The sequence below is a fragment of the Chrysemys picta genome, chromosome 6 (genome assembly GCF_011386835.1).
Source record: "Chrysemys picta bellii isolate R12L10 chromosome 6, ASM1138683v2, whole genome shotgun sequence".
NCBI classification, from domain to species: Eukaryota; Metazoa; Chordata; order Testudines; family Emydidae; genus Chrysemys; species Chrysemys picta.
In genome coordinates this window covers 26,149,076-26,170,830 of record NC_088796.1, presented here as the reverse complement: position 1 = coordinate 26,170,830, position 21,755 = coordinate 26,149,076, and the positions used below count along the sequence as shown (strand labels likewise).

The following is a 21,755-nucleotide window of genomic DNA, read 5'->3' as shown; positions in this document are numbered from 1 at the left end:
TTGTGGTAGAACATGTTTCTTCTCTTTCAATATGAAAGATTTGTGTTAACCTGATAACTGATGGAATGTTGGGTACTGAAATTTGCATGGCTTATTGGAACTATATTGACAATGGATGGACATGCACAATATGCAATTTTTTAATATGGATATCTCCAAATTGTTTTTTCTTAACAATCAGATTTTTTTCTCTGTAAGGACTATTGGTAAAACAGAGTTTGAAGTCTAAAAATATTTTTGAAAATAGAGATTGACAGTTTCTTTAATTACTTAACCATATTTTACCAAATTTAGCTAATTTTTTTATTGAAAGCTTCAGCATGGAAATATTTTCTGTCTCTAAAATTACCATGGAATGAAAAACGTTCTTGGCCTTAACTACTATAGCATGTCTGGGAACAGGACTTTAGTAGATTGCTAACAGAGAAAATGGGGTGAGATTTAGATACTAAGGATCAGATTCTTACTTTAGGTACATTGGTATAAATCTGGAGAAATTCCATTGAACCCAGCAAGTTGTCCTGGGTTTACACTAGTGTAATTGAGTTCAGAATCTGCCCCATGACCTTTATTTCTGGCTACTGGACGACACACCATTAAAATATTCTGTGACTTGGAAGACAATACAAAGGAAAAGGCTTTTTTTTTCCGTGTATGTTGTGATTGTTCCAAAATTTGTCTTAAAATAGTTAACAGGTAATATGGTGTTAACTCCTCTGTGATGAAAAGAAAAACAGGAAGATGGAGTATGGCAAACCCCTTTTTCAAAGTAGACTGAATTGTAGTAAAAGCACCGTTCTAGCAAATTCAACAGATGAAATCTAAACCCAGCTCCCCTAGGCAGACTCATAAGTTTTTGAAGGTGCCTCTGTCTTATGTTTTGGCAGCCCAAATTGAAATACACTAAACTTAACAGAAATGTGACTTCACTTGGCATAAAGTTGGAGAAGTTAAAATGGACATGATTTCAGGGAGGGACTAGGGAAAGGTACTTTACAGCTATCAATCAACAGAAGTCAAATGCAGAACCATCATTTAATAAGCCTATCAATCAATTGCTCAAGACTTTGTAGTCCCCTTCACTAGTAGTATGCAGCTGTCCCCTTTTAAAGGTAATTTGGACACTGATTGCATTAAGTATAGACACTGTCACTCTAAGAGGGCCACAACATTGTCTGCTCAAAGGGGTAGCTCATACACTTCCATGATTCCTTCCAAATGCCTCCATGAAACTCCATAATCTCTGGTACCTGACACCAGTGGATAACAGGGCAGTCAGCTGTTATCAAAATTGTAATGTTACTAGCCTCCCTGTTGTTATGAGCATCAGTGTATGATTTTATTTGTACCTTCTTACATTCCGCTGTGTGCTCATATCCTAACCACAGTGCCACCTTTACTTCTAGACAGATTTGTTTATTGGCCACTGCACGTGTTTTGCAAAAGCTGTGTTTCCTTAGTGCGGCAATTAAAGCAAAGCAAACCCGGAGGAGGGGGGTTAGTGACCCATTCCCAGTCCTCCTTTTCACATGGCACACTACTGGCATCCTTCCTCATGCACCACTGGGACAGCAGGAGCCTCCCCATGGTCACTCTGGTTGTCCTGGTCACCCTTCAGTCCTTCCTCCTTCACCTCTTGTTGTTCACCTGTGGAGACATCTGTGGAAACATTGTTAGTATTGACAGATGCTTATTCAAACAATTTTAACTCATTTGGTGACTCCAAAACATTCCCAATGTTCCCCCAATCTTTGCACATGTATTTATAGTCAGAAGGACCCTCATAGGACCTTGCCATCTTGGCTTTAAAATTCCTTTAACCTCTGGGTAAATGTGACACATTACCAAATCCCCAACTTTAAATGCAAGGTTGTTCAAACTGCTATCATCATCCAGCTGGGTTTGATTTTCCTTCACTTGGTTGTATAAATCCTTTAACTCTCTGTCCAATGCCTTGATGTAGTTCTGCAGCCTGTCTGCAAAAAGCCCTGACCCCCCAGCAGGGAGGATCACAGTGCTAGGCATTCTCATTGCTCTTCCTGTCATTAGCTCAAAGGGTGTCAGTTGAGTCAGCCTATTTGGGCTGCCTATGATTCGATACAATACAGCAGGAAGCATACGAGCCCATCCTTCTCCTGTAACCACTACTGCTTTTGTTAAGGCTGTTTTCATTGTTCTATTCATTCTTTCCACCATTCCCAAGCTTTCAAGGTGGTATGGTATATGGAATCTTTGCTTTATTCCCAGTGCCTTGCATGCCTCCTTCATTACTCGCCCTGTAAAGTGAGTTCCTTGGTCAGAGTCTATTGACAGTGGCAAACCCCATCTGGGTATTATTTCTTTTGCTAGGATTCGAGTCACTGTTGTAGCAGTTCAGTTCTTGGTTGGGAATGCCTCTACCCATCAGGTAAAAGTGTCAATAATTACCAAAATGTAAGTGTACCCTCTGCTTTGTGGCAAGCGTCCAGTAAAATCAATTTGCAAATTTTGCCACGGTCCCTCTGGTCGTGGTTGGTGATTTAGAGGCACCTTTTTCCTTCTACCCGCATTCACTTGTGCACATGTCACACATCTTTTGAAAAATTGTAAAGCATCTTTTTTCATGGCTGGCCACCACCAGTATTCCAGGGCAGCCCTCATTTGTCTCCACCCCAGATGAGCTGGAGAGTGGATGGCATGGAGCAGTAGAGCCTGTATGCACTCCGGGGCTACCAGCTCCTCCCCCCTGGCCCATACCAGAGGTGTTTTTTATACACACAGCCTTGTTTTTCCAATTTACTTTTCTGGGCTTATGGTTGCATATAGCTTTTTTAAATTCATTTCCTCTTCTGGCACTCTAGCTGCACAAACCTCAATAGGACTTGCTTGTGCAATTTCTTTGGCACGTTTATCTGCCCAATAATTTCCTTTTTGTTCCTCACTTGAGATCTTATTGTGTGCTTTTATCTTTACTACTATTAGTTCTGATGGTAGTTTAGCATCTTTTGTTAGTCTTTGAACTGCTTCCATATTAATTGGCTTGCCAGTTGTTGTTATAAAACCTCTGCGTGATCACCCATCCATGTAGTCATGCACTACTCTAAATGCATATTTGCTGTCTTTATACAGTGAGCTTCTAGCCTTCCCCCACTCTCAAAGCTTCTGTGAGGGCTGTTAGCTCCACTTCTTGTGCTGACTTTGATCCTTCCATCTAACCTGATGCTATCACTGTCCCATCACTGAGTACCACTGCCCATCCGGTGTGTGGCACTCCATTTTCATACTTTCTTGATCCATGTACATACAAAACTATATCTGGATTCTCTAATGGCTCTTCTCTATCTATAAGACATTCGTGTACCTCTCCCTCTATGTTCAGACATTCGGCTACATTTATTTCCTTGTCTCTTACTATGGAGAAGTTAGGGTTTTGCAAGCACAATGTTGATTCCCGCTGACTCCTGCGGGCATCTGTTACAGATCTTAGTTGCCCGGTGTTAAGGAGATCAATAAGTGTATGGGGTGTATGGAGCACTAATTTCCCCATGAGAGTGTATGATTCACAATCTTTCACAGCCCACGTAGCACAATCTAGAGCTGCTACGCACTCCGGTAATTCCTGAGATACAGGGGGTCTTATGGTAGATAGGTAATGCTACCAGATGCTGTCTGTCTCCGTGAAGCTGGGTTAGTACAGCTGAGTACTGGGTCCCGCTATGGCTGCAGTAAAGGTGGAACGGCTTTCCCATATCAGGTAAGCCCAGGCTGGGGGCGGAGGCTAAAGCCTGTTTTATTTTTATAAATGCCTCTTCTTGTTCTGTGCCCCACATTACTAACTCATTTGCAGGCTTTTCCCCTCTAGTGAGGTTTTGAATTGGTTCCACCATCTCTGAGTACTCCGGTATATAGGTTCTACAGAAATTAAGGAGTCCCAGGACCTTCCGGACTTCCTTAACTGTCCCTGGTTTTTTTAACTCTCTAATCCTTGCTTTCTGTCTACTGTGAGTGCTTTTTCTCCCTTGGAGATGTTATGCCCTAGGTATAAAACCTGCTGCTGTTGCAATTGAGCTTTCTTCCGGTTTAATTTAAATCCTGCCTCGCGAAGATATATGAACAGTCTGTTTAGGGTTTTTAAATGGTCCATTTCATTTGCACTGGCAATTAGCAAATCATCTACATACTGCAGTATCACAGTATCCCCTTCCAAAGGCACTAGTGCTATTACTTCTGCCATTGCCCTGTGGAATATGGAGGGAGAATTATGGAACCCCTGAGGTATTTGGGTCCAAGTGTACTGCTAGTCTCCTACTGTAAATGCAAATTTCTCCTGACTCTCTTTTGCAAGGGGAATACTCCAAAATCCACTAGCTACATCAAGGACTGAAAATAGGGAGGGTCCTGGTGTTAGCAAATTAAGAATAGTGGCAGGGCTTGCCACAATAGGATGTGCCTTTGGAGTCACCCAGTTAAGGTGGATGTAGTCTATAGTTAACCTCCAGGTCCCGTCTGGCTTCCTGATGGACCAAATTGGGGAGTTAGTCATGGAGGTGGTTTTTCTAATTACCCCTCTAGATTCCAAATTAGTGACTATATCTTTAACTGCCTCTAAGGCTTACGGTTTAATTGGGTACTGCCTGTGGGCTTTGTGAGTTGGTCTTCTACAGATATAGGCTTCATGTTTACTAGCCCACATTCTTGTTTATCTGTTGCCCACATTTCAGGGTGAAGGGAACACAGTGTTTCTACTGGACGTTCCCGCCCCCCTGGTATTATTACCCTATTACTGGCAATCATGGCTATATTTTGAGATGATCTTTCCTGTTTGGACCGTCTGGCACATTCAATGCAGCTAGCTCTGGGGTTGATTACTCCCCCAAGCTCCTTTTACAATTACTGCATGTTTTTATTTTATTTTTACAGTCTGTGACAGACCCAGACCAGTGGGGTACAGGAGTCTGGTAGAGGGCAAATATATTGGTCACTGGATGAGTAGTTTTCTGTTCCCTGAGTGACCAGAGCAGGGGCTGCACTAGAGGAATCAGGAACCTGCTAGAACCAGTTAAGGCAGACAGGCTAATTAGAAGCCTGTTAAGAAGAAGCTGCTAGAATCAATTAAGGCAGGCTAATCAGGGCACCTGGGTTTTAAAAAGGAGCTCAGTTCAGTTTGTGGTGTGAGTGTGAGGAGCTGAGATGGTGTGTTGCTGGAGGACTGAGGTGTACAAGCATTATCAGACACCAGGAGGAAGGTCCTGTGGTAAGAATAAAGAAGGTGTTGGGAGAAGGCCATGGGGAAGTAGCCCAGGGAGTTGTAGCTGTCATGCAGCTGTTACAGGAGGCACTATAGACAGCTGCAGTCCACAGGGCCCTGGGCTGGAACCTGGAGTAGAGGTGGGCCCGGCTTCCCCCCAAACCTCCCAATTGACCTGGACTGTGGGTTCTTCCAGAGGGGAAGGTCTCTGGGCTGTTCCCCCAATCCACATGGTGAATCTCTGAGGCAAGAAAATCCACCAATAAGCACAGGACCCACCAAGATAGAGGAGGAACTTTGTCATAAGTCACATGCTAGATGTCCAGGCTTATTGCACTTGAAGCAGGTAGTGGTTTTAACTGCATGCACCGCTACAATCTCCTCAGAGGGTGTGGTTGCTGCTACCTTCCTCTTTTTTCTGTTTTCTACTTCTGTGGCCCATTTCATTACCAATGAGTATGTTTCTCCCACTGAGATGCCTAATGCCAGGACTGCTTGGTGATGTGCAGACAGCCCTTCCTTTAGGATTTGAAGGAATACATCATGGTCTCGGGATGTTATAGTCTCCAGACCTGAACAAACTTGGAATGCATTCCATTTCTTTTCAGCATAGGACATGGCAGACTCCCCCTTCTGCTGAACCACAGACTGCAGAGCCCCCCAGTTGTTCTAGGAGTCCAGACCACTAACCGTGCATTCCTGAATTCTGTTACAGTGCCTGCCTCTGGGTTTGGGATTCCTGCTGGTTCTTCAGCCTGATCCCCTCCTGCTGGGGTGGGGGTATGATCTTCAGCCCAGCGCCCTGTCTTCCATTTATTATCTAGGTTCTCCCACATATCCCTGGGGCACTTGACAAGGATGTGAACGTCCTTCCTATGGAGGCCATGTATTTCAATCAGGCCATCTAGCTCGTCCCAGAACCCAGTATTCTTGTTATCACGCTTGAGTTTGGGTAAATCAGACAGTAGTGCCTGTTTTGCCTGGGGGGGTGAAGGAACGGTAAATTTCAGTTTTTTCGGTTCTAAGTCCCCTTACTGGTTCAGCCTCCGCATTAACGTTTCTGAACCTCCTTAACTGTGTTTTGATTGGAGCCATACGCTGTACTTGCTCCCCTGGGGCAATTAATCCCTGTGGTGCTCCTTTATTATCTCTGTGGGTGCTCAAATTTGGCCTGTCATGCGAAGAAATGTATGGAGGGGGTTCTGATTCCTCCCCTTTGCTTTCTGCTGCTGAGTTTTCCCACCGATAGTTAATCAGTGGAGCAGTTGGCTGACAAATGCCGGGAGTGTGCTCTCCCCTCCCAATCTGGAGGTGTGTCCCAGGAATGGTGATTCTTTTGCTCTGGGATTTTTTCAATTTCCAGACAGTTACATATTTTAGAGCACAGGCTCTTATCTTTCAGAGCTTGATTTTCAAATCTTAAAGTTACATTTTCTTTTTCCTTTATGTTGAGAATATCCAATAAAACTATTAATGCTTTGTCTGTTTTGTCACTTTTCTGATTAGTCCACCAAGTAACCAGATCTGCCTCTGGTCTGGCTGCAGAGTAGTTAGCTTTTTTTTTTTAGCTGCTGCCTGCTGAGTTTTGACATGTTTATATTCCAAGTACTCTCCAGCACTAATTGTCGCCTCTCCTTTTGATGCCATGGGTTTTTAGTCACCCTGGCTACTGACCTTGTGGGGAACTTACCCCCCCCCCCAATGCCTTAGTTTCAATTTCCACAGCCTGTCAGCCTTGAGGAGTTACTTCCCCCCTTTTTTTATGTTATGGTCTTACATCTCCACAGCCTTGAATTTTATGAGGACGTCTTCCCCCCCCTTTGTTTTGAATACCGTGCGGTCTTAGGTTACACACAATTGCCGGCCTTATTGGTTGGAGACTTTGTGCTATTCGAAAGCATGTACGTCACATGCCTTGGTGGGGGGGGCACTCCCCTAAGGACTTGTAATGTTACGTCCAATGAGGAAATAGACCACCAGTTTGCACTGCCTACTGCTTGCGTACCCAGCCAATCCTGGGCTTAACTCACAGCCAATCGCTTGCTGGTGATTTATCCAAGTCCTCCGTAACACACCCCTTAGTTGTTTAAACAGTACTCTTGCACAAGTTTTCCCTTCCAAGTTGTACCCTTATTTAACCCCTCTGCTTGGACTACACGTCTAGGTTCCTTCACACAAATTAAAAAAGGAAACCAGATGTGTCTGAAAGGGGATGAGAGACTTCTATCCCTGTCCTAATGAGGTGGTAAAGTAAACATACTCACCTCTTTTGGATTTCAGTCTCAGATCCTCAGCCAGTTCACAAACTTGTATCCCGGATGAGCCCCCAAACTGAAAGACATAAATCCACACTGTGTAGAGATCAAGCATAGGTGTTTATTACACACAGTGCTGGCAGAGTGTCACCTTGCTTATTAGGCTCAGACACTGTCAATCAATTGATTACAATAGACTATATAGATTTTTCTATGGGCGGGGGAAAGTGACAGGGTAGGCAGTTCCATACCCCGGGATAGGTTTTGCAGCAAGACAAGATAGCACATTAGCCAATGGTTAACAGGTTACATAATGTCTCCGCCCAGTTCTCAAGTTAGCAAGTTAACATTTAATTAATACTTTGATAGAATGTTATTAGTATAAAATATGTATGTTGAATTCTGATTTGGGGTCCATAGGAATTGAGCAACTCCTTTGATTGTCCAACAGGTACATTCCTAGGGGTTAAAGCAAAGAAACAGTGAAATTATATGGCAATAAAGGTTGTCTTCTGTGTGTCTTAAGGCAAGGCATTGGTCTCTGGGAAGGGGAGGTGGAAGGATGCCATATCTTATAATGACATGTGCCAACTTTTCATAAACTCAAGGTTGGATCTGTTGGAAGAATGTTCCCCTACAGAAGAAACTATTTCAATAGGAATAGGGATCCTTTGTTCAATTTGAAACATTGGATAAGACACAATTATTTAGTTCTTAGCTCCAACACCTAGCAATTTGCGGACTAGACTTATTTTAGCAAAACAAGGTTATCTGTTTACCCCAGCTTTCTCTTAGCTGATCACTATTTGCTAGGCCTCTGGTCTCTTGACCATACTCTGGACTTTGGGTCTGGAAAAGAACTGGCACAATCCATATACCAGGTTGTTATATAAAATGCAGATGGATTTTAACCCTTCAGTGAGTATATGTAAAGATGATGTAAAATGGTGTTTATGGGACAAAAAGGTGAAAACTGCGGAGGAAATGGCCGCTCTAGCTGACAAATTTGAGCGAACTCAAGCGTCTATTGCAAACAAACCACACACAGGTTTAAACCTGGTGGCAAGCAGCGTCCCCATTTTATCCTTGGGAAGAAAGGAGGGTGGATAGGTGCTCACCTCCCCAAAACCATTCCTCTATTCCCAATCCCAAATCCTCTGTAAAAACAGAGGATCCTAGAAGCTGCTATTGCTGTAATTCCACTGTGCACCTGAGGAATGAATGTCCTGTACTGGGCAGGAACACGCAGCAACTCATGGGAATGCTGCTATCCTGAGCACAGAGGCGCCTCAGGCAATTGCTACTTATCATACAGAGTTTGTAAAAATAGCCTCTGCCCAGCCAGGCATGAAGCACATAAAGGCTGTCAAAATTAATGGCAGAGAACACCTTGGGTAGGAAGACACCGGGGCAGAAATTTCTATGGTTAAAAGAAGTGTTGTACAGGAAAGTGACATACTGCCAGGACAGATGGCAGAGCTTTTATTAACAGGAGGTTACAAAATCCTTGTGCCTTTGGATAAAGTGCACATAAAAACTGAGGGTTTGGAAGCTGTCTTATTTGCAGCAGCAGTTGATAATAACCCAATAGCTTTATTGCTGGGAAACTATTTTTTTTTCCATGTAGCTCGGGCTGTCAAGGGGTCTGCCTGCAGGAAGGAGGAATAGCATGCTGAAACCCCAGAGGAGAAGGGTAAAGTCTCAAACTGCTGAAGGAATGGGAGAGAGAATCTTTAATTGCTCTGCAGCAGTGGGAAACTGTATGCTTCTAGGTGTGGGTGTGATTGAGACCAGCTCCCACCCAGTAGCTAAAGGCAGCATTTCCCCAGGAAGGGAGGGAGGTATAGGGTGAGAAAACTGTCCAGGTTGTTGGCTTCCAGCAGGTTGTAGATGAACAAGGGACAGATCTCACGACCTCACTCTAGGGTGCATAAGGAGATGTGTCCTTGAGGGAAGCCCACAGAAGGGTGATGGAATCATAGAGACCACTGAGGTGGGTGAGGATTAGGATTCATAGAATCATAGAAGATATGGGTTAGAAGAGACCTTAGAAGGTCTTCTAGTCCAACCCCCTGCTCAAAGCAGGACCAACCCCAAATAAATCATCCCAGGTAGGGCCTTGTCAAGTCGTCCTTAAAAACCTCTAAGGATGCTGTGATAAATGAGGGGGAGGAGGGTAGCTCCCTTTTATGGACACCCAGCCAGTAGCTATAGAATCCTCCTTAGCAACTGTACCCTAATTGCCTTAACTGTAAAGAGTTAAGAGAAGTGTAACCTGAGTTGGCACCTGACCAGGAAACCAATAGGGAGGCTGTAACCTTTCAAACTGGAAAAACTGCTGGGTGTGGGGTGGTTTTGTTTTTTCTGTCTCTTGGGCTGGAGAGAGGGGAAGGAAGCAACAAGCTGTAAGCTTTAAGCCAGGTATGGAAAAATCATCAGCATCATACCTAGAAACTCCTCATTTGGAACCCCAGATATGTAAGTAGCACAGGAAAAGTTAAGACAGATGCAATTAGGAACTTTTTGGTTGTTTTGGTTTGTGGATTCATCTGTGCTAACCCCAGGTGCTTTTGTTTTGCTTGTAACCTTTAAGCTGAACCCCAAGAAAGTTATTTTTGTTGTTTAATCCTTAAAGCCTGAGTTCTCAGATGTTTCTTCCTTTTTAAATAAAAGTTACCTTTTTTAAAAGAATCCTTTGATTCCAAAGTCCTTAGAAAAGGGGTTGGTCTGTGCTCACATTGCTAAGGCAACTGGTTGCTATTTTATTCTCAAGCCTCCCCAGGAAAGGGGGGTGAAGAGGCTTGGTGAGATATTTTTGGGGGATAGGGATTCCAAGTGACCCTTCCCTGAATATTTGTGAATATCACTTGGTGGTGGCAGCAATATCTGTCCAAGGCAGAAGACTGTGCCTTGGAAGAGTTTTAACCTAAGCTGGTAGAAGATAAGCTTAGGGGGTCTCTCATGCAGGTCCCCACATCTGTACTCCAAAGTTCCTGACAGATGGAGATTCCACCACTGCCCTAGGTAACCTATTCCAGTGCTTCACCACCCTCCTAGTGAAATAGTTGTTCCTAATATCCAACCTAGACCTCCCCACTGCAACTTGAGACCTTTGCTCTTTGGTCTGTCATATTCCATCACTGAGAACAGCCTAGCTCCATCCTCTTTGGAACCCCCCTTCAGGGAATTGAAGGCTGCTATCAAATCCCCCGTCAATCTTCTCTTCTGCAGACTAAATAAGCCCACTTCCCTCAGCCTCTCCTCATAAATCATGTGTCTCAACCCCTAATCAGTTTTGTTGCCCTCTGCTGGATTCTCTCCAATTTGTCCACATCCTTTCTGTAGTGGGGGGGCCCAAAACTGGACACAATACTTCAGATGTGGCCTCACCAGTGCCAAATAGAGGGGAATAATCACTTCCCTCGATCTGCTGGCAATGGTCCTACTAAAGCAGTCTGATATGTCGTTAGCCTTCTTGGCAACAAGGGCACACTGCTGACTCATATCCAACTTCTCATCCACTGTAATCTCCAAGTCCTTTTCTGCAGAACAGCTGCTTAGCCAGTCGGTCCCCAGCCTGTAGCAGTGCATGGGATTCTTCTGTCCTAATTGCAGGACTCTGCACTTGACCTTGTTGAACCTCATCAGATTTCTTTTGGCCCTATTCTCCAATTTGTCTAAGTCACTCTGGACCCTATCCCTACCCTCCAGCATATCTACCTCTCCCACCCCCCAGCTTAGTGTCATCCGCGAACTTGCTGAGGGTGCAATCCATCCCATCATCCAGATCATTAATGAAGATGTTGAACAAAACCGGCCCCAGGACCGATCCCTGGGGCACTCCACTTGATACTGGCTGCCAACTCGACATCGAGCCGTTGATCACTACCCGTTGAGCCTGATGATCTAGGCAGCTTTCTATCCACATTATAGTCCATTCATCCAATCCATACTTTTTTAACTTGCTGTGAAGAATACTGTAAGAGACCATATCAAAAGCTTTGCTAAAGTAAAGATATATCACATCCGCTGCTTTCCCCATATCCACAGTGTGACGTTGCACTCCATAATGTTTTATGAAAATATGCTTTGAATGTGAATATAATGTAACCTTTATGCAAAAGATATCTTGTAAGGTATAATTACAAAGGTTATAATCTACTGTGTGTGTTCATCCCATTTGTTTGTATGGATTATTTCTATGTCTGGAGTTAGGAGAATAAGATATAAACTTGTAGTACTGATGTAAACACATTAAGTGGAAGCCATTAAGGGTGCTTCAGAATCAATGTACTATGAATGGGTTTGTTTACCTGCAAGCCTTCCTGTGTACATGTTGGCCGGCTCCTAGGTAATGAAGAAGGAGGTCTTACAGCGACATGTGATCAGGTCATCTGAACTGGAATCCATCTTAAACCTGGTGCTTTTCCATTTTAGAAGGAAGGGAGGGGACTCAGAGAGACAAAAGATTCCCACCTTGTACCAAAGCTATAAAAGAGGGTGGAACGTAACAAAGAGGGTCCTAGTCATAAGAAAGCCCCTGCTTTTAACTTAAGATGCCTGTTGGAACTAACAAGGACTGTACCAGGGAAAGGATTGGGCCCAGACAAGGAAGGAGTCTAGTCTGTGAAAGAAGCTACTGGAACATCTCTGAGAGGGAGATTTACCTGTAAACAGTTTCTTAATGTATTAGGCTTAGGCTTGTGTGTTTTGTTCTATTTTTCTTGGTAACCTACTTTGTTCTGTCTATTATTTGAAACCACGTAAATCCTACTTTTTATACTTAATAAAATCATTTTTGTTTATTAATTAGCCCAGAGTAAGTGATTAATACCTGGAGGAGCAAACAGCTGTGCAAATCTCTATCAGTTTTATACACGGTGGACAATTTGAGTTTACTCTGTATAAAGCTTATACAGAGTAAAATGGGTGTATTTGGGGGTTTGGATCCCATTGGAAACTGGGTGTCTGCGTGCTGGAGTCAGGTAACCTCCAAAGCAGTTTTTGGGGTGTTAACCAGACCTGGTTCTGTGTTGCAGCAGGCTAGCGTGTCTGGCTCAACAAGGCAGGGTTCTGGAGTCCCAAGCTGGCAAGGAAAACAGGCTCAGAGGTAATTCCAGCACATCAGGGGACAGTCCCAAGGGGGTCTCTATGACTGAACCCGTCACTCACAGCATCAGTTATCTCATCATCGAAGGCAATCAGGTTGGTCTGGCATGACTGGTCAGATTGTCCTTGGTGAATCCACGTTGACTGTTCTGATCACCTTCCTCTCCTACAAGTGCTTCAAAATGGATTCCTTGAGGACCCGCTCCATGATTTTTCGAGGGACTGAGGTGAGGCTGACCGCTCTATAGTTCCCGGGATTCTCCTTCTTCCCTTTTTAAAAGATGGGCACTATACTTGCCTTTTTCCAATCGTCGGCACCTCCACCAATCGCCACAAGTTTTCAAAGATAATGGCCAATGATTCTGCAATCACATCAGCCAACTCCCTCAGCACCCTCGGATGCATTAGATCCAGACCCATGGACTTATGCATGTCCATCTTTTTCCCTGGGGAATTGAAATGGGGGTGTGTTTGTGTGTCAGGGCCGATGGGGGGTAAGACCGTGAGGGTGAAAGGGGGGCTGTATGGCACCATAGTAAAAATGTTTCATGACCATTTTATTAGATTTAACTCATGTTTTAAAATCATCCCACAAATTAAAGTTGGCTACTTAAGCCTTCTATGAAGCACTACGTCTACATCCTTCTTGGTTTCTTGTTATAATTTTGCACAACTCTGTTAATGAACTTCTTGAATGCAATCTGTTCATCTTCGGTGGCTTCTCGTGTGTCTGGTACTTCCATTCCTTCAGTTGATATGCTCATTAGTTCATTCACATGATCAGGCAGAAGGTGACTTCTTTCAGAACACAAAATTCTATTCAATGATGGAAAAAGAACACTTAACTGTAGCTGTTGTGACTGGGAGTAGCAAGAGATGAATTCCTACTTCTTTCATCCCAGGAAACATAGCAAAGATTGGGTCAAGCCACTAGTGATGATAAAAAAGAAGTTGAAGTCAAATTTTCATTCATTCGTCATATGATATTCCAGTCTGTGTTCAAATTCTCTATTCTGTCCTGAGAATGTGGCAGCCCCATTGCTGGTAGTGCCTAACTCCACTCAACTGTCGGTGTTTTATAGAACAGGGATCTGTAAAAGCTACGTAGAGGTTGAGTAGAATCTAGAAGTCACTGTTGTCGATTTTTAAGAATCAAGTCTGTGTACTTTCAGTTGTCTTAACAAACACTTCTTGTCCTCTACATTTAAGGATTCAATATAAATGCCTTCATTAGTCAACTTCTAGACTGAAGTCTTTGCTTCTTCCAGTAATTTTTCAATGAATAGCTCTCTGATCCATGTAGCTTCTATTGCTGGACAAAGATCTATTACTGTGGTAACAGATGCCTGGATGGCATTGTTTTATGACCCAAGTGGTTTCAACAGTAGACTTGCAAGAGAGAGAATGGCAATAGTCTTCTCTGAATGTAGTAGCAAACATAATCCACCAGCCTCATTACTTAGATCCATCCCATCTTGCTAGATACTTTCCAAAGTCAGTTAATAACGGCTGGAGTAATTTTAAGATAACAGCCAAGGATCGCTCATGAGAAAGGCAGAGGGTTTCCCAAGTTACACTGGGTCTGAAGTTCAAATTAGTGCATCTTCTACATTTTCCAAGATATTCAGTCTTTTTGGACTCTTGCTGAAAAAAGAATATTAAAAAAAGCTATAAATTTAAAGAGTCTGCAGCTTGTACTAGCGGTAGGTGGAGTAGATGGCCTCTGCAGTGTGTATAGGAGAAATTATGGTTACACTTTTCTCTAAGCAAAGCTTGTACTCCACCATGTCTTCCAGAGAAGTTTGCAGCTCCATCAAATGCACAAGCAGCCATGTTTTGGGGTCCAGTTGACAAGCATTTAACTCGAAAGATGTGGGTTGTCACAGATGCAGCCAAGGTATCTTCTATAACTTGAACATCTAGAAATGCATCTATTGGCCTGCCACTGACATCATGATAACATATCCAATGACTTAATATTTGCACCCATTTGCATTGGTGCATTCATCAGCCATGTATGCAATTTTTTTGAATATGGTGAGAGAGTTCTTCACTTTTTCAACTGTTGAGACTTCCACTGTTGCACCACGTGCTTCTACCTAGTCAGCTGAGTTTCTTGCAGAAAGATAGTGAGCATTTGCTGGTCTTGTTTGGAACCAGTGTTCAACTTCAGGATGAACAGGTGACAACAATGCACTTAACATTGGCCTTCAGTTTGTAGTGTGTGGTATCTCTTGCTTAAATAGGAAGTATGATGCCACAGCCATGTTTGTTCACGTGAACTGTGTTGTGTCTCCAGCATTCTTAACAGCCTCGTTAACACTCACTGGTATTGTCCTTGGTCAGTGGAGACTCAGAGCTCAGAGATGCTTTCACATGAGTTCACCTCCCAGGTGGGGGGGCAAGAAGGCACCTTGCTCGTTACCTCCAGCTACTCACCTTTCACTCTGGCCACTATTGTTCATTGTGCCACTGTTCATTCCATTGCTCTGTTGCTAATGGCCCTGCGCCATCATCTTCTGCTCCCACCTGCCACTGTGTGACCTCTGTGAGTTGGTCTCTTGAGGTTCCACCCAGCTCTCAGTGATTTCAGCTGAGCTCTCAGTGGGGGAACCTCCCTGCTACTGCAGACTAGGCTGTCTCTTCCACAGAAACACTGTCCCACAGCAGGTCTAAGCACTTAGGCCTTGGCTACACTTGCAGCTGTACAGCACTGTGAGGTAAACCTGTCTTCATACAGCTGAGTAGGGAAAGCGCTGCAGTCTGTCCACACTGACTGCTGCCAGCGCAGGGGCATGGCCACACTTGCAACATTTGCAGCTGTGTTGGGAGCGGTGCATTATGGGCAGCTATCCCAGCATTCATGTGGGTGCAACGTGCTTTTCAAAACTGTTTGCTTTTTCTCTGTGGTACGATCTTTGAAACCGGCACTTCCGCATTTCTGCAGCCGGTCACAACAATGGACAGGATTGGCCACTTGACAAGGTGATCAGTACAGCGCTGCAGGTTGATTCCTGGTACACACTCACAGGGGAGAGTCGTAGCCACTCCGCTGTATCTCTTATGCTTCTTGGGGAGGTGGAGTACCTGCAGCGGTGTACCCAGGGAGATACAGCGCTGTAAGTACCCTGCCAGTGTGGATGGGGAGGGAGTTACAGCGCTGGGGGAGGCTTTACAGCGCTGTAACTCACAAGTGTAGCCAAGGCCTGAAACTTGATTATCAGTGATTTCAGCGGTAGTGGTCACTAACAAAAGACTATCTATGGAGCCTAATCAGCTCTGTCTTTAAAGAGTGGAGAGGGGCAAGTCAAATAGTACTTGGGACTCAAGCAGACCATCAAGCAAAACACCTGCCCCCACCCTCTCTTGATACCCTCAATCAGCACAGGTGAAGTACAGTTCTACTGCCCTTTACTCATACAATAAGAACAACAACATTTCATTCCTCCTCATTCAAGTGATTTGTAACCCAACCCCAGCCAAAATCTATCATTTGGGCAACACAGTTCTGTTTGCTAGATATCTAGGTAGATTAGGTGTGAATGTAAATACACTCTGGTCCTGAAGCCTTTCCTCCCAGCCCCCAGCTCATCACTAGCTGTCAGGGAGAGCTCATTTAGACTTTGCTTACAAATCATAATCTGAAATTATTAGGTTGGCCAACATCACCAAAATGAATGCACTGACATTGTCATAAAAACAAAGACTAGTTTCCTTATACAGGTTATGTTCATACTTTTCAAATCTAATATACTTTTTCAGATACATGTATTTTATCACACACTTTATATGCTTTTAAAGTGTGCATTAATGTTTCAATTTAAAGTCCAAACAATCACTAAATTGGCAACACTGCATGTAACTACTTCACAAAACTGGGGGAGTGGTGTTAGGGATTTCCCTACACCCCCCCCCCCCCCCGAATTTCCCCGAGTCCTTAACCTGTTCTTTCACCACCGAGGGCAGCTCAGTCTGGGAGCTGACCTTGTATGTGAAGATGGAAGCAAAAAAAGCATTGAGTACTTCAACTTTTTCTACATCATCTGTCACTAGGTTGCCTCCCCTATTTTTCTCTGACCACCTTCTTGTTGCTAACATACCCGTAGAAATCCTTCTTGTTACCCTTCACATCCCTTGCTAGCTGCAACTCCAATATACTGCATCTGAGCTTCCTTCTCTTATCTAAAGTATACTATGTCATAATATTTAATCATCTGTATGTGATATTATACAAAAAGGAAAATGCAGACTGTGGGTAGCTTTCTACAGTGGTAGCTCTCATCCTATTATACTATTGATTATAACTTCAAAAATATAGCTTGTCACTAAAATAGGAAAACAACTGCTTGAATGATTTTTCTTTCATACCTTTTACTTCAGACTCAGAGCAAAACGCTTGCAGATAGGCTAAGGTAAACCAAGTCTGCTGTTGCAAATACACCAGCCCATAGATGCTGGAATTAGAGGTGCTCGGGGTGAAGCAGGACCTCCTGATTTGAAGTAGTTTCCATCATATAGCGGGTTTAGAGTTTTGTTCAATACAATAGCTATCAACACCCCCACTGTACACATTGTTCCAGCAGCTACACACCAGCCAATGTCAATAGATGAAAAGCAGGGGAGGGGTTGCTGCAAGGTTTATATCTGAGGAGCTACCACTTGTGTGGCGCGTTTGTTTACATGGCTGTTTAACGTCCAGCTGAAGGGAAGGACGCTGGGGCGTGTGCACCGCAACGCTCCGGGCCTGCTCCCGCGGACGTGCGCCGCTCGTACTAGTCCTCGGCGGGCCCCGATTTCTCAGCACAGGGCCCTGAGGGAGCGCATCCAGCTTGGGGTCGTGGGGGCAGCAGGCTCGGCCGGGCTGCTCGGACGAGGCCCACGGTCGCCAAACCCAAACGAGGGGTTCGGAGGGAGTCACTCCCCTCCCCGCGCGCCCGCAGCTGCGCACTCCAGTCCCCTCAGCTCCCGGTTCTCGCTCTGGACGCAGCCGGCAATTGGGCGGGGACGGACGCCGCTGTAGCCGGGCCCGTAGCGCAGCCGCTGTGCGGGGCAGAAGCGCGGTGAGTGTGGGACGGGCAGCGGTCTGCTCGTTCAGCGGAATCGGGTCGCGGTGGGGACTTGGGTCGAGGGTGGCCGGCTCGCTCTGTGCTGCTAGCGCCCGGACAGCCCCCCCGCCCGGGCCCCGCGGCCGTTACCGCTCCGGGACCACAGGACGTCTTCGCGCGCTGCGCCCCCGTCTGTGAGGACAGCTCGCGAGGCGAGTGAGCTGGGGCGAGGGGCCCTCGATGCGGGGGGATGGGACATTGTATCCCCTTATATTCAACACTACAACGTAACATCCCCTTTAGTCTGGAGGCAACAGCGCCAGCATGCGATACACCCTTTTCCCCAATGCTTTTGAGGTTGAGGCAATAGGGCCTGGCATGTAACATACCGTTTCTCTGCTTCAACATGGAGGTAGGTGTGATATGCACCAATGCAAAGGTAGCTTGACCCAGATTGTGTTATGCCCTTATCTTTGCTATAGGGTGTGGGGTGCTACCTTGAACAGTGCATCCTCTTCTGCCTTCAGTAGGAAGGTATTGAGGTAATGAGGCTTAGCACATGATTCACCATTTGTTGAAATTATCAATAATATTTAGAATTATGACTATTAATATTGGAGACCACCAAATCTTAATTTAACCATACATTCCAAAGGCCAAATGTATTTTCATAGATTCTAGAACTGGAAGGGACCTCGAGAGGTCATCGAGTCCAGTCCCCTGCCCGCATGGCAGGACCAAATACTGTCTAGACCATCCCTGATAGACATTTATCTAACCTACTCTTAAATATCTCCAGAGACGGAGATTCCACAACCTCCCTAGGCAATTTGTTCCAGTGTTTAACCACCCTGACAGTTAGGAACTTTTTCCTAATGTCCAACCTAGACCTCCCTTGCTGCAGTTTAAACCCATTGTTTCTGGTTCTATCCTTAGAGGCTAAGGTGAACAAGTTCTCTCCCTCCTCCTTATGACACCCTTTTAGATACCTGAAAACTGCTATCATGTCCCCTCTCAGTCTTCTCTTTTCCAAACTAAACAAACCCAATTCTTTCAGCCTTCCTTCATAGGTCATGTTCTCAAGACCTTTAATCATTCTTGTTGCTCTTCTTTGGACCCTTTCCAATTTCTCCACATCTTTTTTAAAATGCGGCGCCCAGAACTGGACACAATACTCCAGCTGAGGCCTAACCAGAGCAGAGTAGAGCGGAAGAATGACTTCTCGTGTCTTGCTCACAACACACCTGTTAATACATCCCAGAATCATGTTTGCTTTTTTTGCAACAGCATCGCACTGTTGACTTATATTTAGCTTGTGGTCCACTATAACCCCTAGATCCCTTTCTGCCGTACTCCTTCCTAGACAGTCTTTTCCCATTCTGTATGTGTGAAATTGATTTTTCCTTCCTAAGTGGAGCACTTTGCATTTGTCTTTGTTAAACTTCATCCTGTTTAACTCAGACCATTTCTCCAATTTGTCCAGATCATTTTGAATTATGACCCTGTCCTCCAAAGTAGTTGCAATCCCTCCCAGTTTGGTATCATCCGCAAACTTAATAAGCGTACTTTCTATGCCAATATCTAAGTCGTTGATGAAGATATTGAACAGAGCCGGTCCCAAAACAGACCCCTGCGGTACCCCACTCGTTACGCCTTTCCAGCAGGATTGGGAACCATTAATAACAACTCTCTGAGTACGGTTATCCAGCCAGTTATGCACCCATCTTATAGTAGCCCCATCTAAGTAGTATTTGCCTAGTTTATCGATAAGAATATCATGCAAGACCGTATCAAATGCCTTACTAAAGTCTAGGTATACCACATCCACCGCTTCACCCTTATCCACAAGGCTCGTTATCCTATCAAAGAAAGCTATCAGATTGGTTTGACATGATTTGTTCTTCACAAATCCATGCTGGCTGTTCCCTATCACCTTACCACCTTCCAAGTGTTTGCAGATGATTTCCTTAATTACTTGCTCCATTATCTTCCCTGGCACAGAAGTTAAACTAACTGGTCTGTAGTTTCCTGGGTTGTTTTTATTTCCCTTTTTATAGATGGGCACTATATTTGCCCTTTTCCAGTCTTCTGGAAAATTTTATACAATAAAATTTTTAAAGCTATTTTATACAATAGCTTTAAAATCCTAAAAAACTAAGCAGTTACTATATCCAATACTGCAGTAGTTCCCAAACTGTGGGGCATGCTCCCTTTGGGGGGGATGTGGCAGAAGGATGGGGGGGGGGTACGTGGCAGGGCCTGGACCAGCCCTCATGGAGGGCGGGGAGGGCGTACCAATCAGACCAGCTCTGCCCTTAGCCCACCCCCAGCTCCACTTCAACCCCTGATCCGTGCCCAGCCCAGCTTTGGCCACAGCTCTATCCTGCCTCCAGCCCCTTTCTGCCCTTATTCCCTCTCTGCCCCCAGGCCAGCTCTATGTTTAACCTCAGCTCCTTCCCCATCCCTGGTTCTGCCCCCAGCTCTGCCTTCAACCCAAGCTTCTTTGCTCAGTCAGCTGTGCAGTAAGGGACAAGCTGTGCATGAACAAATTCCATTAATCGTAAGGAGGAGCGTGACAGGAAAAGTTTGGCCACCACTGCAATACAATAACAAAATATTCATAAGCATGTGATCAATATATTACAAATAGATTGAACCTAGCCAAATTGTCTCATCCTGGTGTGCTCAAGCATGATCAGATAGAGTCTGGCAAAGAACTCTAAATAGATGATTTTTTTGTACCCATCAACAAATGATGACATTGCCAATTAATAACAAGCTAAAAAACAATTTGGGCAGTTTGCCTTTATTTCTGGTCTTAATCCAGATAAAATTGACCATTTCCTTTTTCACCAAGGTCTTTCCTCTTATCTCTTCCCATCGTTCTTGCTAACCAACAGTTTTTCTGTTGAGTATGCCCTAATTTTGAGGTAACAGTGGTATGTGGGGTGGGAAAGTCCATGTTGCTTCTTCTAAGACAGAGTCTCTTTGTCTTATTTTTGTCTTATCTGCAGTCATAGGTCTTCTTTTTAGAAACTTCCCTTTATGTCATTAGTTACTCTTTGAACCAGGCATCCTCCCTACTTTGTTCCTTCTGGACTTGTAACTCATTATTCTGAAGGCCTTTCTTTTACTTGCTAGTCAGGGCCTTCCTTTACAATACTTGTATTTCCTTAACCAAACTTAAACTAACTCTAATTCTTTAATTTCATATTTGTTCTACTCCACCTTAATTTAAGTCATGTGCATGCTCTCCAGTGCATAGATTTTAAAGCAAGAAGGGACCATGCTTGCATTTGTTTTTAAATTAAAATGCTGATCATCTAGTATGACCTATGCAACAGAGGCCAAAAAACCTCACCCAATAATTTCTGTATCAACATAGCAGTGCAGAGACACTGAGTTTTATGGTGTGATGTGCTGTCTTTAACGCAGGAGGCCCTTGCTTGATGCATTCTGGTATATAGTGTGCTATCTTATACTGAAGGCAGGAGAGAAATACAGTTCATCAGCACACATGATAGGTCCCATTGTGCGACACCTCAAACCATATAAACGCTCACATTCAATATGACAGAATTAAGACAAGGGGTCCCAGCATCCAATATATTGTTTCAAACTATATCCAATACTGATTCAGCTGGCTGTCAACTGTAGTAAACATGTATCCTCTTATGTTAAATTATCAACAAAGACTTACACTCTGCTGGCCTGGGTTACCTAGTTCCCATGTCTGAAGATGCTTATCCAAGCCCCATATTGATGTACCACTGTTTTAATGGATCATCCTCAGATTTTTGAATCATTTGAATTCTCCATTTGAGTCATTCTCAGAGTTTGATTATGGGGCCTTTAATGCACAAACCATGATTCTGTACTGTTTGAGATAGAAGAATAACTCCATTAGCTGTAGCTATTAGAGGGGGATAAAGATACAACCAATTATTAATTGGATGTGGTCCCACACAGTCATGTTGTCTTGATGTGAGCAGCCTATAGAAAGGATAGGCTTCTACAGGTAATACTTCATCTGAGCAGCTCCCTTGGTAATACAGATCAAAGCATTACATCGTGGGATATGTTGTTTCAGAGGGCCATGTCACTGTATTAAAGATGAGG

General features: G+C 44.2%; 1 protein-coding gene and 1 long non-coding RNA gene across 16 annotated transcripts in view; one reads left to right on the top strand and one right to left on the bottom strand.

Annotated features, from left to right (window-relative positions):
- Positions 1-1,537: 1,537 nt before the first annotated feature.
- On the bottom strand, positions 1,538-17,092 carry LOC122172552 (uncharacterized). Its single transcript, XR_010588775.1, has 3 exons — positions 16,960-17,092; positions 7,492-7,558; positions 1,538-1,659 (listed from the first exon to the last, which is right to left on the bottom strand). It is a non-coding gene; the product is annotated as an uncharacterized LOC122172552 (long non-coding RNA).
- Positions 17,093-17,345: 253 nt separating this feature from the next.
- CPLANE1 (ciliogenesis and planar polarity effector complex subunit 1) overlaps positions 17,346-21,755 on the top strand; it is a 183,362-nt gene continuing 178,952 nt past the window's right edge. For 12 of the 15 annotated variants that reach the window (XR_010588771.1, XR_010588770.1, XR_010588767.1 and 9 more), the window contains exon 1: positions 17,511-17,651. The gene's annotated coding sequence lies outside the window, so the exon portion shown is untranslated. Of the gene's footprint in view, positions 18,049-21,755 lie in introns of all 15 variants that reach the window. The other 3 variants (XM_065550010.1, XM_065550006.1, XM_042844068.2) reach the window with 3 other exon arrangements.